The following is a 15,510-nucleotide window of genomic DNA, read 5'->3' as shown; positions in this document are numbered from 1 at the left end:
AGGAACGAGGAGAGACTGTTTGGTCGGAACTCCTTAGAGGATAAATGTGAGATCTTACCTGCCTTGGGTATGAAAGTGACTCTCACCGCCCTCCAACATCTGGGTATATGCAGCTCGCGTAGATAGGGAGAAATCATGTTGTTGGTTCAGCAGATTTCTGCAGTTGGGCAGGTATAATACCATCGGGTCTAGGAAAAACCTCCGATGGAAAATTCCAAAATATCAGCAGTACTCACCATACTACGAGTTTCCGGTCCATCTCCATCCTGCTAGCAGTACACATTTTGAGACTACTACTGTACTACTGTGAAGGCAATACTATGAGTATAATAAGCAATACAGCTTTTTGAAAAAATATTGAAGCTACAGTTTATTGATGTCTACACTAAGTACTGCTTTAAAAAAAGTATTGCTAACTTCTTAGCGGCGTTCAATCTGTTATGCTGGAACACACTAATGAAAGAAAGCTTACTAATTCTTTTTATACAATTTTTATATATTTTTGAAACTACTATTCGGCCATTTCCATGGCGATAGTCAACATTCTCCCGCAGTACTTTTTGAAATTAAATTACTCACAATTGTATGCCTTGTACTTCCTCATTCAGCAAATGGATATCAAGTACGTAAAAATAAATACATATAATTTATTATGGTAAACAAAAAATTGTTTCAGTGGAAAAGTACAGCCATCGAAAAAACGAAAATAGAAGGATTTTATACGGAGAAATAAAAATCAATGTAAGTGAAACAATGTTGTGTGCGTGGTATGGGGAATCCATTCTTTCAACTGCATTTCTGAGAGTTTATCGTTTCATATATTTAAAAAAAAACCATACTGTAACTGATTTAGTATGAAAACTTAAAAACTTAGTATTCGGTTTGATTTTATTAATATTCCACATAAATTTGGTAATTGTCGCATTCTGGTAATATTCGGAAGGTTTGGCAACATTTTTCAGTAGAAGCAAAGCAATTTTACTGTTCCAAATAAATTTGCAGATACTGGGAAAAAAATATCAACCTTTTCTGTGAGAGAGTAAACATTTTTTGTAGCAAAATGAGTTAAACTAAGGTGAACATATTAAAGGTGGTGTTGGTAAATCAGCTGAGTTGTTTTTTTTCTTTCGCCGTGCCCATGTGGCTGGCTGTCAGCACTGAATGAAGCAAGGCAAACTCATTATTTGTTTTCTAGTTTCTCAATACTTTGCTTTGACAATTAAACGTACAGAACGTTGTTGTTATTGCTCCTTCACAAGTCCGCTTACAAGTCAGTTGTTTTTCAAGTATTGAAACTGGAAACACAAGAATGCCAAGATTAAGTGGAAAACCGAAACTTCTTAAATTATTGTAAATTACAGCGCTGAATGTTGTATTCAATGCCGAATTATTTTGTGAAGACGAAGATATGAGTTTGTGTTAAATCATATTTTATTTCCCGAGTTTAAACTTAGATTTTTCTACAGAAGAGAAAATATGAAAAGGAGATGATGTATTGGAGAAGCTGTTGATTGTATTGGCTGTGGGTGTAGACTGCAGAATGCCATTTATTCCAAATGGTGCACTTAAATGTAAAATATTTTCATGGGAACTAGACGATAGCTGATGCAAGAAGATCATACGTGTCACTTGGAAAAGGCCATCCATTTAGTTTGGAAAATTACTTTTATTCAATTCAAATTAAAAAATTTGTGAAAATAATACAAAATTAAGAATCAATTTTCTTTTGCTCGATATGAATACCTTTTGCCTTGACTATGGGCTTGAGACGATCCAGAAACGAATCGCAAGCTGCCCGAATGTGACTTGCAGATACTTTGGCCTACTCGCGGGCAGTGGCTTTTTTCAGCGCCTCGAGACTGTTGAATCTTTTAGTTCGGACCTTGCTCTCCAAAATGGCCCAAAGAGAATAATCTATCGGATTCGCGCTTAGTGAAATTGAGAGCCATTGTGTGGACATTATGAAGTTCGGAATGTTGTTTTGTGGCTATTATTGGTTCACTCGAGCTTTGTAAGAGGGTGCGGAATCCTATTTGTCTGCCCACGGCTTTAAACCAACTTTCAGAATACTTTCCCGATAATATTTCGTATTTATCTTTATGCCAGGCTCGATGGAAATGATTGGGGAGGGGCCATCTGCGGTTACCAGGGCCAAAACCATTACCTGTGGCGAGTGTTGCCTCCTGGTGGCCAATCGATGACTCTAAATCTTGTAGGAATGATCGGTCAAATAAATCCTATCATTTCGGGAGTGTAGAAATTTCTCAATTTGAAAAATTTTCTTGTCGGAAAACACACATTTCCGAACAGGAAATTTACCGTTTTTGGCTAAGCGGAGGAACTCCTTCGCTCTCTCAAGTATAACTTTTTGTTACTTTGGTGTGAGATTATGCGACTTTTGGACTCTGAGATTATTTTTTAGTATACGAGTACGGCGCTTGCTACGGCCAGATATTTTCAGTTCTTTCGCCAGTTGATTGGCACTTCGTCGGGGATTTTGATGAAGTCGCTTCTTCACTTTTTGAATGTGACTTTTTTCCCCTGACGGTGCAGTCTTTTGATGACCACCTCCATGACGTTTCGCGATGCTACCAGAACCATTGTAACGAGTAATGGTGCGATAAACCAAAACTTTATTTACTTCAAGGTACTCGAGCTCACGAACAATCGCTGGTTGTGATTTTCCACCCAAATATAATACAATCGCACTTTTACGTTTGAAATCCATTATTGATTTTCTTGTTTCGCGTTTCATCTTGGCAAAATACTTCCGTGTGCTTGTAAACAATACTCAGGAATGTCAGACATGCCCGTGCATCAGCCGCGCGAGCGGTCTGAGGTTGGTTGCACTTCGAGAGCCTACAGGTTCCGGCTCATACACATTCTCTTACCACTGTGCGACAATTTAAAAGGTGGCCGATCCAGTTTTGTGTGTCAATTCATCCGAGACCCTCAAGCAGTGCCTCGCTCGAAACATTGTTGAAAGCTCCAGATACGTCAAGGAAGACTCTATTTGCGTATTTGCTGTAATGCATTGCCATTTTTATCTGCAGTACAACTTTATGTAGAGCAGTTCCAGTGGACGTACCTGGCGAGGTGAATCCAGTAGTCTTTCGTAGCTAAACGAGTGGAAGATTGTAGATAGCCCCATTTAGTATTTATATCACAAGTATATTGAATTTCGTAACCAAAAAAGAAAAAACAAAACAAAAACAAAAATTACTTTAAAGTGGAATGCGTTATGTAAATGGCAAAACAAAGTGTTAATTCACAAAATAACTTCACACCAAAGTCGATCAGATAAACTTTTAATGTGAATATATTTTATGTATAAAGAAGAAGATAAACAACTGATAATACCAAATAGTTACGAGTATTTAATTATTTTTTGAGTCCACGAAAGCTTTCAAAATAAATTAGCTTGTCCGTAGTAATTTTCAAATGCCCATATTTTTTTATCAACATTTACAGAGCGGCTTGATAAGATTGCAATAATAAAAATCTGTTTTTGAACTTACATTTCAGGCGTGTGGCGTAATTTATGCTACGGAATATATTACTATCAATTAGCATACATAATCTGCTCGTCGAATAATAACGTTTTAATGCGCGCGCATTTGTAGGTATATTTTGGTGTGCGTACAGTGAACTCGTTGCCGCTAGCCCTGGAATGTTCATTACTTGCCATGAATACAAATTGAGAATGACGTTTTTTTTCTGTTGAATTTATTATTCTTTGAAATGCTGCACTACATGAAATGTATTATAAGAATTATTTGCTATTACCAAAATGATTTGACTCATAAAAACTGAATATTTAAATCGGATAAATTTTTCCACGCACTTATGATGAACCCACTTATTTTCGGTGGAATTTTACGCGCGTATTTACTAGTGCACTGGAGTAGTATAAGTTTTCGGACATGGTTTTTAATCATTTTAGCAATTCATGAAATGTTTGGGTAAAGCGTTCATTGACATATTACGTAGTATCTTTAGTGGAAGATTGAAACTAAATATCACACACCGTTAAAGTTTCATATAAAGAAAAAAAAAAATACCAGTCTAACGGTTAGACGCGATGAAGTGAAACCTTCCGTAAAACAAACTGAGAGAGAATGAGACGAAAGCAGCATTAAGAGCGGGATAATTATAGGTTCATTATAATATTGCTATAAAGTTCATATTTTATTTTCTTCATTTTATTATTATTCATCCTCAATGTTTTCAGTTTCAACAAATGATACGAGTGGCTTATGATAGCTAAAATATGATACAAATATTTTGGTTTCGATGTTGTCAACATATCTTTGAAATACCGCGTCAATTGTTGTTTTTGATCGTGTTGTCGATTTAGTGCGATTGTTACACATTTTTAAATTGAATGTTGTATTGAGAAAGTCAATTAAAGGAACCGCTGTGTCCAATGCAAAATTTACGTTAAAATCGCCACTTAAAATAATTGGAACTTTATCGTAATCTTTTCTAAGTATCCGCGATAGTTCTGGTGCATACTTTATTAAATTTTCGTGAATGAATTCTGTGATGCTATTTATTGATTTTTTTTTGTGTCGATATTCACAACCCTTTTCTGCATTATTTTTCGGCATAATTGCGGTAAATATTTAAAAATGAAAATATTTACGAATATAAAAATACGGACGCAATACAGCACACGCGGTTGCTATTATGAGCGTCGTAACGCATATATTACACAGACGTACTAACATACAAACATACGTATGACGCTTGAACTAAAAACCAAAGCAAGTAATAAGCAGTGTAGTGTACATACTACAATACTCACTATACTAGCGTGGCGCAGCAGTACGCAGCCACACACATATACGTATATCAACATATAACGCTTCGTAGCCAAGAGTGGGGAGGCTACGAAGCACTGCACAAAGAGGAGACGGAGAATAGGGAACGCTGCATAACTGTGTTCTATCTCATTCTCTCGCAGGTTATATATTATAAGATCTATATGTATGTCTCTTTTTAGTGTCGCTTTTTCGTTTCATCGAGTCTCAAATCACTCCCAACGATTCTAAAGAAGTTTTCACTTCCAAAATAAAAGAATCATCAAGCAGTGGGTAAGCATGGTGAGTTGTGTCCTACATCAGGTTAACAGGATTTTGAAGGAATCAGCTGATTAGCTAATGTTCATTACAGCGGTTTGTTTGAAGGATGATAGATTTAGCAGGTTAGCTATGGTAATTTCCCACGTATTCACACACTCACCAAATCTTTCGAACAGATTATTTATTTATTTATTTTATTTATTATATTATTAAAGTCAAACATACAACCACGGGTTACTTTAACAATGATTGACCTTAAGAATAGTTTACATAATTAAATTGTAGATTTTCGTCTTTTGTCGGGACAACTAGCAAGTGCAGCGCTTAGACATTAATTAAGTTCATTGTACTACACTTGGATTCCCTTTTAATTTTCTTTAAATTTACCTGATCTCCGAAGAAATCTGAGTAGATCTTGTGGAGCCAAGGTGGTCGCTTCTTACACTTCAGTGCCAAAGACCTCAAACCTGATTCGAGCGAAGGCGGGGCAGACGCACAGGAAGTGGTCCGCCATCTCATCCTCCTCTTCACAAGCTGGGCAGAGTACACTGTCTGAGATGCCTGCCTTTTCCATGTGCTTCCACACAGAAAGTGGCCCGTCATCAGTCCAACCAGCCGTCTACACTCCCCTCTGCCTAATGACAGAAGGGTTTGCGACTGTCGATCGGACATGACAGGTAACCTCAGTTTAGTCCATCTGCAGCCTCTCTCAGCCTGCCAAGCTCGCTTGTTGGTTGTAGTAACCCATTTGCTAACCGTGGCTTTGATGACCGCAGAAAGTAGTAGCAAAACGGGCTCTTGGCCAAAGAAGTTGGCCTCAGAGCCCATACAAGCTAAGGAGTCAGAGGTTTCGTTACCCACGATAGCCACGTGTCCCGGCACCCATGTTAGCATCAGGCTATTATGTCTATCGACATAGTTTAGCCTGGATTTACAGGACTCGACTACCCCTGATGTGGTTCGGGGGTTGTCTAACGCCATGAGCACAGCTTGGTTGTCGCTGGAGACACATACAGATCTGCCTCTCCATCGATTTTCCGCAACAAAGTTCATCGCTTCTTGAACCGCATACACCTGCGCTTGAAACACAGATGCGTACTTCCAAGAGCAGAGTGTAGTAAGGTAAAAATAGTAGTATTAGGAGTAGGGATTAATTGGAATAGATTGAAATAATGCGAAATCATTTGAGTACATTCCGCAATTTTTGGCAAGCTAGTGAAGCAATTTATGTTTGAAATCTGAACTTTCTTTTATGCGTTTAATTTTATGAGGAAAGGTATTCCAAAGCAATGCTGTTATAAAGAGTGGTTAAGTTTAAAGGGCCGGTGTTGACTTTGAATAAAATACAATTTTTTTAGGAAATTGTTGTCATTTCTCTTTATTATGATAATATTGGTACAGCTCAATTACGTATGGAACAAAATATTGGCCAAATGGCCGCCGGGGCCCCGGCGGCACACCTCCATCCGAAGGTCAAAATTTTCGATGACGCTGAGGCATAATTGAGGTTCTATGCAGTTAATGTGCAGAATTATCTCATCCTTTAGCTCTTAAATCGTTGCTGACTTATCGACGTACACCTTTTATTTCAAATAACCCCAAAGAAAGAAGTCCAACGGTGTCAAATCACATGATCTTGGCGGCCAATTGACATCGCCGCGACGTGAGACAAGTGGCACCGTCCTGTTGAAAACACATATCGTCCACATCAATATCTTTCGATTCGGGCCATAAAAGGTTCGTTATCATCTCACGATAGCGAACACTATTCACAGTAACTGCCTGACCGGCCTCATTTTGGAAAAAATACGGCCTAATGATGCCGCCGGCCCATAAACCGCACCAAACAGTCACTCTTTGTGGGTGCATTGGTTTTTCGGCAATCACTCTTGGATATTTTATTTAAGATCTTTTGTAACAAGCATTTTCGAAACTTTGATGAATACCATCCAGACCGGCCGCATTCGACTTTTTAATCAACGTTTTTTTAAGAGTTAGTCACGCAGTTCTATAGGCCAGTCAATTTTAGCATAGCAAAGTGAAAGCTTGAAGTCGCTCAAGATTTTCTCTGGTTTTTGACAATTTCTTTCTCCGACGATATTTCGCACTTTTCCGTGTATAAAAAAATGCCATGGCGCTTTTGGGGTAATTTCAAGGCTATCATGTAAATTTCTACTTATACAGATCTAGCATTTCCCAGTGGGCTTCGCACCACCATACATAAAATGTTTTTTTTTTCATATTAAGTTTTCTTTATAGAACTCGTAAAATGTTTAAACAGTTGTATTAGTTGATTTTTTTTATTCAACATACTTTCTAAAGATGTCACAATAGCCTCTTCTGTACTTTTTTAAAATTTGATTGTGGTGGTCACCTATATACAGGTAAGGTGAAAGAGCCGATAAAAACTTGTAATTAAATTTTGATTCTTTAATTTCCATTTGAATTTTTTACGCTAAATAAATAATGCTAAAATAAATAAAGTTAGAAATGTTTTTCCAGTTCCTTGAATGCTCCAGTTTTTATTATATTTTCGTCCAAAATTAATATTAACATAATACACTTACAACCACAACAGTACAACAGAAACGCTCATAAGCGGCTGTGTATTTGTTGTTGTTTTTCCCATACAGGCATTTCGTATGAGAGGAAACCATTACTCACATAAAATGTCATAACTCAGGAACGGCTGCACCGATTTCAATCAAACTTCACACAAACCACCTCCTCAAAGATAGAGGAGGTTCTTGAGTTATAAGATTACCAAGGAAATGTAACTTCTTTTTATATATATAGATACCACAGAGTACAGAATACTACATTATTGAAAATCGTGTTGTAAAACTTTCAGGAAATGACCTTTTAAGTTAATGGCTATTCATTTGGGTTATTCAAAATCACTTTTGTTGATATAAAAACAAATAAATACAAGTCAATTAAATAATACTGAAAACACAGCATCAAATCTATAAATACTTTAGTAAGCCCTTGCCAGCCTGCCTGTGCCAAATGGGTCACTTAAATGATTGTAAGTGAAATACTTAATTTTTAATATGCGTATTAGTGGTATTTGCGTATACTTATTGTTTAATACTCAAAAATATTTCATCGTGCGCCTTTTTCACTTAACAATTCACTTTATTTTTTACCATTTATGCCACTTAAGTATCCTTTTAGGTGTACCTTCAGTTAATAATTGTGACACACGAAACCTTTTTGGGAAAGTTTTGAATGGCACATCCACAAAGAGCAGTAGCATAATAAGCGCTTACTTAGTGCGCATGCTAGTTAGGCGTTGTGATATCAAATTCATTTGACATGGAAATCACTGGCATAGAAAAGCTTTTCATTGCCTTTGCAAATCGATTCATACCTACAAAGGTGTAGGGGCGTATGAGTGACACTTAATCCTTTTGACACAAATGCAAGCAGAAAGAAATGCGAAAAATCACAAAATTCTAGTTGAAATAAGCGAAAATAAAAAAACAAAAAAACCTATTAAAGGCTAGCAAAGTGTGGCAAAATATGAATACAAAGTGGTGGGGAAAAAGTAAAAAAAAAAATTAAAACTAACAAATGGACGGTAGAATGGAGGAACAGATGTTGTGAAATATGAGACTGGCAGGGGGATTAAATAGACTTACCTTTTACTTTGTTAACTACTATGAAGTGAAGTTTACAGCACACATATGAGTTCACAAATACCAGCATAAAACGTGCTGATGCCTATTTGTATAAGCTTTGCATTTTTAAGTTCCAGAGTAGATGCCAAAGAAGTATATTTTCCCGGCATAGAAATCCAATAGTACCGAGCTGTCGTGCTTGCAGAGAGCTTGTAGTCTCATGACGAGTTCGAGTGGCTCTTTGCTTTCATATAAATGACTTGTGAATTTTACACCACAATATTTCAACCCTTTGGAGACGGAGCCGCTCGAGGGGCAGGCGTCGCTGAGAACGAGAGGTATTGGAGTTCGCAGTAACGAAAATAAATACGTTTAACGTTATAAAAACTAAGCCTTTATTTAACGCATGAAAAAATTTTCATGTAATCAAAATAAAATTATAAACCAACTGCTATCACTGCTGATGTTGAAATGCCTGATTGGATTCCTTATGACACGGATTTCACTTCCACTTGACGAAGTAATGCCGTCATTTTCCGTCTTATCAGATTCAAAGTAATATTCGTTAAAAGTGTCACTATCTAACGTATCATCTCTAGATCGCTTAGCCTCCGTGCGTAGGATAAAATATAAAATATATAAATAGCCTGCTGGTTCCTTTGGCAGTGACACGGAGAGACTGAATCGAAGAACTGAAATTCGTTCTGACTCTTTCGCCATCTCACATCGTAAGTTTACATTACACTGTGCGACAATTTTGGGGTCATCAAAATCAAACCACACCGGACCTTTTTTTTCTGAATATATACCTATTCAATAGCAAAACCCTCGCTGTGTTTTTAAAAGTTAGCTGGATTTTTTTTTATAGCGTTTTGAAGTTTTCTATTTTCATGAGATTTTGGAGTTTTACCTGTACGCTAAATTTGACTTATAAATCGACCTTTGTTTGATTTAATCGATTTATTTTGTCATAGCTTGATGCAGAAATGTCGTACATGTACAAATAAACTTATTTTGAGAATAACCTATATCTCAATACGCAATTTTGAATACCAAAATTTCGAAAAATTATATGTTTTTACCATTTTTTACTGTAATTATGAAAATAATTAAAATTTCTCACTATTTCTTCTAGCAAAAATGTTGCAAAATGTACTAAAAAAGTCATTTATAAGATAAAAACATAAAACTGAACTTTAAGTTTGTTATTTTCTAAAAAAATAAATTTTTAACAAGATTTTTCTTCATAAAAATAATTTTTTTATACTCTGCTTTAAATTGTTTTTTAAATATCTAAAAACTCTGTAGGTAAAAATATTAAATAGATTAAGTAAAAAGAATATAGACTTGAATTCTTATAATTTTTTTTTTTTTTATTAAAATAAAGAATTTTTACGTACTAAAACCTTAGAGACGAGCTCTTTTCGACAATGATTGAATTTCAACATCATCATTATCAGAGTAATCAGATTCATTAGTAAAGAATTCCATGCCTGTCTCTTCTTCTTCTACCTCATATTCTTTTTCCTCCTGGTTACTCCATTTTCCTTCATTTTCTTCCTGGTCGTATTGAAAAATATGTTTACTCTACCAACATATTTCGGCTAGTATGGCACCTGGAGCTCGTTTTCCTCGGTATCTTGACTCAAATGGCATCGCAGTTTGATGGTAGCGCTCTCCTTGCTCATCTGATTCTGTCGACAATTGTTGACTAAAATAGTCCAAATGTTGGTGAAGAAAGTGAATTTTTAGCGACATATGGACCCTAATTTTGGAAAAAGCATCTAGCATTCGTCGCACAGATTCTTTGTAATTTGGAGAACGATGTTTGCCTAAAAGTCCAACTATTATTTCTTTTAACGATTCCCACGCAACGATTTCATTGTTTATTAGGACCCTGTTAAAGTCTTCAGACTTTACCAATTTGCGAATGTCAGGACCATTTAAAACTCACGATCACATTTTGTTACATCCAATATTCATTGGAAAACCGTATCTGGAAAAAATACTAGCAAAAATAGAAAAATCTGAAAATGTGTATAACGGGTTGTTACGTATAAGATTATTTTCATAATTACAGTAAAAAATGGTAAAAACATACAATTTTTCGAAATTTTGGTATTCAAAATTGCGTATTGGGATATAGGTTGTTCTCAAAATAAGTTTATTTGTACATGTACGACATTTCTGCATCAAGCTATGACAAAATAAATCGATTAAATCAAACAAAGGTCGATTTATAAGTCAAATTTAGCGTACAGGTAAAACTCCAAAATCTCATGAAAATAGAAAACTTCAAAACGCAATAAAAAAAAAATCGAGCTAACTTTTAAAAACCCAGCGAGGGTTTTGCTATTGAATAGGTATATTTTCAGAAAAAAAGGTCCGGTGCGGTTTGATTTTTGATGTCGCACTGTGTTATAAGGGAGATAAGACTTCATCGCTAATGGCCTCTAATGTCTTTTAATGAAAACTTGATTCTTTTACTCTACCTATGCGTATCTTATCGCTCAAAACGACAGACGTCGCGAGCCTTGCAGCTACGAACTAATTTGGGCGGCTTTTTGCTGACACGCGTCCGGAACGGTAAAACGACTTGAGCGGCTATATGCCGACACCTGTCCCCAAAGGGTTAAGACAGATAATGACTAATGTCTTCTATATTCTTTGTTTGATAACTCGGAGTTAGTGCATATTTTAAGAAAATTATATACCCATGAGAAATAATATTGTATTATTTTGTTTCTCATTGTGCTAACTACGCTGCTATAGTTACTAAAGTCGAGTGGGTTAGTATTGAATTTAAAAAAGTTATATACCTGCGAGATAAGATTTATTTTTTAACACCAGAATAAAATTTAATACCAGAATAGAATTTAGAAGGTGTTCTTTTTAGGTGTCTCCATCTCATTCCACAAATTTATTTGTCAACTTTTAAAGAATATTTAAAGTGCAATACCGCTTTGATTAAAAACTCCACAGAAAAAATTTTAAAAATCCAAAATGTAAGTTTATTCCTCAAAAGTGATATAACTGCCTTCAAAGCACTCCTCATCAACTGCAACGCACTTAAGGCAGCGTTTGAGCCAACTTTCCAAACATTTCTGGAACTCTATTTTCGGTATAGCCATCGGAGGCGTCTTCGATTTTTCCATTACTTCTTTTCGGCTGTTTAAAGGCGTTCCTTGTTCCTTTCACTTGATAAACTTAAAAAAAACAAATATCGAAGCTGTTGGAAGGTTGCCGTTTCATTCTTAGTCAAAAATTTACGGTTAATAATGACACTGTGCGACTTTGCTCAAATCCTTTCGTTTTTGCCGATTTGCTTTACGTAAACCTCTCACAACTCCCTAATAACCTTCATCTTCTTCACGTACATAATCCCTCGTGAGATATAGGGCGTAAACCACGGCTGCGCGCCATCTTGTGCGATTCTTGGTAATGCACTTCAATTGGTTTCCGCTCTTTCCGATGCTTCCAGTTTCCCTTTCAACTGTTCGCTTTCAAGTTTCCCTTGGTTTACCAGGCTTGCGTCCAACAGTTGAGAGAGTCACTCAACCATATCGTTCAATTCCGGTATTTTGTGCACTTGGAAGCATACGTCGTCAGCATAACCGAGATGTTGAAGATAGCTCAACATGTCCCCCGCAGTTTCGATACGGTAGCAGGTGAACTTCCAAGACATCATCAGTAACCACCAAAAATAGCGCAGGTGGTGGAATACACGTGGCGAACGCCACTTTGTATACCAAAGGGGTCAGACAGTTTTCCATTCTGTAGCTCGCGGCAGCAAGCATTTTCATATACTGACTGTATTATAGATATAATTTTCACAGGCACATTTCTTCACCCGAATAATAGACCTCATTAACTGTCTGAGCTTCTGGCAAAAATTCGTGATGTACACTAGCGTTGCTATCTATAAAAACCATGAGAATCCCTTTCTTTTCTTGTTTTATGTCTCTAGTACTGAATGTTGGGTCGCCTGATGAAGGCTCAGCCTTGGAAATCATGTCTTTGGTGATTATTTTCCCTGAAATGCAAGTCCTTTGCCACCAACTTTTCAGCAACACGGCCATTAGCAATGTTCAAGCCTTCTGCCAGCTCTCTGATGGCTAATTTGTGGTTATTGATTAACTTTTATTTCACTTTAGTTAAGTTTTCATCAGTTTTCGATGTCGGCGGCCTGTCACTTCTGCCTGCCTGTGATTTTTCCTCATTCTTGATGGACTCAATTTCTCTTCTTAAGCGTTCATGCCACTCGAAAATGGCTGATTTTTTAAGAGTACTATTTCGGAAACAGTTTCCCAAGATTTCTGAAGTTCTCGCATCATCGAATCTATTTTTAACGCAAAATTTAATACAAATCCGTTGTTGTTGCAAGTTCAAACCCATTTTTAAAACTGTAAAAAATCGAAAACTCTGGCATAGGGAGATTGACTCAAGATGGTGTAAAAAAAATAAATAATTGGCGCGTACACTTCTGTTAGGTGTTTGGCCGAGCTCCTCCTCCTATTTGTGGTGTGCGTCTTGATGTTGTCCCACAAATGGAGGGACCTACAGTTTCAAGCCGACTCCGAACGCCAGATATTTTTATGAGGAGCTTTTTCATGGCAGAAATACACTCGGAGGTTTGCCATTGCCTGCCGAGGGGCGACCGCTATTAGAAAAATGTTTTTATTAATTTTGCTTTCACCGAGATTCGAACCAACGACCTCTCTGTGAATTCCGAATGGTAATCACGCACCAACCCATTCGGCTACGGCGGCCGCTTTTAGAAATGTCAAACAATGGCTATAGATGTTAATCACAGATGTGGCAACCTAAGCTTACCCAAAAAAAAAGGAACAGCACTCAAATCTGCTGACTTAGAGCGTCAACTGGCGGTTTTTAAGCGAACTTCTTGATCGAGGTGCTAAATGTGCACAACATCAAAGAACTGTAATACTTGAACTCGTTAATACTTTTTTGTGAAAATATTGTCTATTCTACTACAAAAATCATATAAACCTAATTTGCAAACTTTGAATAAATTAAAAAAAATGATTTTTTAAATTGCACACTTTTTTATTAGAATTACTAGAAAGTAAATGAGTATGCAGTTTTATAGCCCATTAAACCTTAATGCAATAAGGTGTAATAGGTAAGCTAGATCAAGGCTCTGCCATCGCCATGTTGCAGCCCTCTTCTGTTCAACTCCCGTACGGAGGAGATCAAACGCTTTGAATCTGTAGGAAACATTTATCTTATCTGGGTTCCAGGGCACAGGGAATTGATGGAAATGAAATGGCCGATGAGTTTATCGGGAAAGAGTTTTCAGAACCGGTTGTTCCCATCTCAGACGTCGGAGCCACCCTGACCGTTGGTAGAGGGAAACTGCACAATTTCTTTCTTAAAAAAGCGCAAGACAGATGGAGTTCTATCTTATCGTGTGCTATCTCAAACTTTAGCCTTAGTATGACAGAAACAGGACGTTTAAAGTGCTGGGGATCCCAAGCCACTCAATTTCCAAGCTCATTGCGGTGGTCACCGGTCACTGGATGAACGCAACTCATGCGAGAAAGCTTGGACTTCTGTACGATACCCATTACAGAAGAAACGGGGATCCGGTAGACAAAAATACTGTTGAACACTTTCTTTACCAATGTCCCGGTCTGGCGACTAGGCGCTTGAGGTTCCTTGGTGTGTCTTTTGGAGATAGTCTGAGGCAGTTCTTCAGCCTAGATTTCGTTTCTCTCCTCCACTACCTTAGCAGCACAGGATGGCTCTATCAGGTTTTTCTCCCTTAAGTTTTTGATTTTTTTTGCAGTTAGTGGTCTACATTATGGTACTCAAAACGACACCCTAGTGCTACTTGTAGTGATCCCGTGGTACTACCTACCTGCATAAGTTGGAAGTTTGCAGTGGCTCAAAAATCTAATTGATTTTTGAAAATTTTCTTTGCGGACAGTCTTGTGCATTTTCTCCTTATATTTGTTATAAGGAGAAAATGAAAAAAAAAATGCTCGAAGGAGGAAAACAAGCAACGCCATCAGCACAAAAAATGTTTAAAAATCAATGCGATTTTTTACACACTTGAAACTGGCACCTTGTTGCATCAAAATTCTATGGCCCATACAACTGTATACTAAAATTTTTTCTATGTGCATTTTCTCCTTATATTTGTTATAAGGAGAAAATGAAAAAAAATGCTCGAAGGAGGAAAACAAGCAACGCCATCAGCACAAAAAATGTTTAAAAATCAATGCGATTTTTTACACACTTGAAACTGGCACCTTGTTGCATCAAAATTCTATGGCCCATACAACTGTATACTAAAATTTTTTCTATAACTTTTTGAAGTGAAACTTCTTAGGCGTCGATGGACGGCGTTTACCTACACCGGTCGACCCTTCTATTTGTATTCTCTGCAAATTTTGTGAATTTATTTAGATATATATTCTTTCTCTCTCTCATTCTCTCTCGGGTCTCTCCCTCTTTCTTTGTCTGCCTTGAAAGTTTCACTTTTGTTATGTCTACTACGCTACACGCACTTATATTAGCAAGTGTGAGAGCGCAGCTTCAATGCATGGAGTAGAACTCATTCAATCGAACTTTTGCCGCGCAAGTGCTTGCGGGTTCTCAGTGAAACAATAATTTGAAGCAATTTTTATGTACTATTTAGTTGACTAAGTTATGCCGTAAATACGCTTATGTTTGACCGTCTAAGGGTTAATTTAAATTTTTTTTTTGGTCATTAATGGGATAATTTCTCTTTCTTGCTTTTGATTGATTTTTGTTTAGAAAAAGTGGCAATTCATACT

The sequence above is a fragment of the Anastrepha obliqua genome, chromosome 1 (genome assembly GCF_027943255.1).
Source record: "Anastrepha obliqua isolate idAnaObli1 chromosome 1, idAnaObli1_1.0, whole genome shotgun sequence".
Classification (NCBI taxonomy): domain Eukaryota; kingdom Metazoa; phylum Arthropoda; class Insecta; order Diptera; family Tephritidae; genus Anastrepha; species Anastrepha obliqua.
Note: the sequence above shows the minus strand (reverse complement) of the source record.